This window comes from Schistocerca americana, chromosome 3 (assembly GCF_021461395.2).
Source record: "Schistocerca americana isolate TAMUIC-IGC-003095 chromosome 3, iqSchAmer2.1, whole genome shotgun sequence".
Classification (NCBI taxonomy): domain Eukaryota; kingdom Metazoa; phylum Arthropoda; class Insecta; order Orthoptera; family Acrididae; genus Schistocerca; species Schistocerca americana.
Window position 1 is genome coordinate 772,093,445 of NC_060121.1, and position 1,016 is coordinate 772,094,460.

Genomic DNA, 1,016 nt, shown 5'->3' on the forward strand with positions numbered 1-1,016 from the left:
GCAAAGCGCTACATAGTGCGGCCAACATACAAACACATAAACAGCCTTCCTACAAATTTAATCACTTACTTTGATGGACAAACACTCATGGCTACTACAAGGTCCAAGTTTTTCCGCCTTTAGCGGGCAGCAGGTAAAGCTCATAAACAGTGGATCACTGAATTACAAGGTTTAACTAGGCATTGCAAATTTTTGTCTAATCATGGACAATCATACAGCGGTGTCATGCTGTGTGACGCTAGGGCTCAAAATATTTGTGACGACAGAATTCGTGCTGTTATTTTGATGATTCGTACTGATCCTTCATTAAATACGGTGTTACAGTTAATTGAGGCTCAGGACAGTTATGACTTAGCTAAATGTGAGATGGAAATGTCAAATATTAACGAATTGCGTAGCGACAGTCGCCAACGGCCTTCCCGCAGTGGTAACACCGGTTCCCGTCATATCACCCAAGTTAAGCGCTGTCGGGCTGGGCTAGCATTTGGATGGGTCACCCTCCGGTATGCCAAGCGCTGTTGGCAAGTGGGGGTGCACTCAGCCCTTGTGAGGCCAGCTGAGGAGCTACTTGACTGAGAAGTAGCGGCTCCGGTCACGAAAACTGGCAACGGCCGGGAGAGCGGTGTGCTGACCACATGCCCCTCCATATCCGCATCCAGTGAGGCCTATAGGCTGAGGACACGGCGGTCGGTCAGTACCGTCAGGGTCTTCGGAGACCTGTTCGGACAGAGCATAGTTTTCATGGTGACAGTGTTGCAGCGCTGTAGAATGTAAACAGTCTCATGCGTATCCAGCCCATGTAACACAACGTGTGATGTCACGTACAGAGACAAACAGTGCCACTCCGAGGAAACCACATATATTGATCTGTATCTGCTTCTCTTCCTCCCTTCCAGTATCGCTCAGCCACTCTCTGGTTCGTTGCTCTGCACCCTCCACGACCAGATAGCATGTGATCCTGTGCTTCCTTTAAAATCTCTTCTTTAAACTTTGGTAGTACTACTACCCACGGCCTT

The 1,016-nt window shown here is 48.6% G+C and overlaps 1 pseudogene; it reads left to right on the forward strand.

The window, feature by feature from the left end:
- The first annotated feature begins 406 nt into the window (after window positions 1–406).
- LOC124608558 lies at window positions 407–524 on the forward strand (annotated as a pseudogene).
- Window positions 525–1,016: the final 492 nt, after the last annotated feature.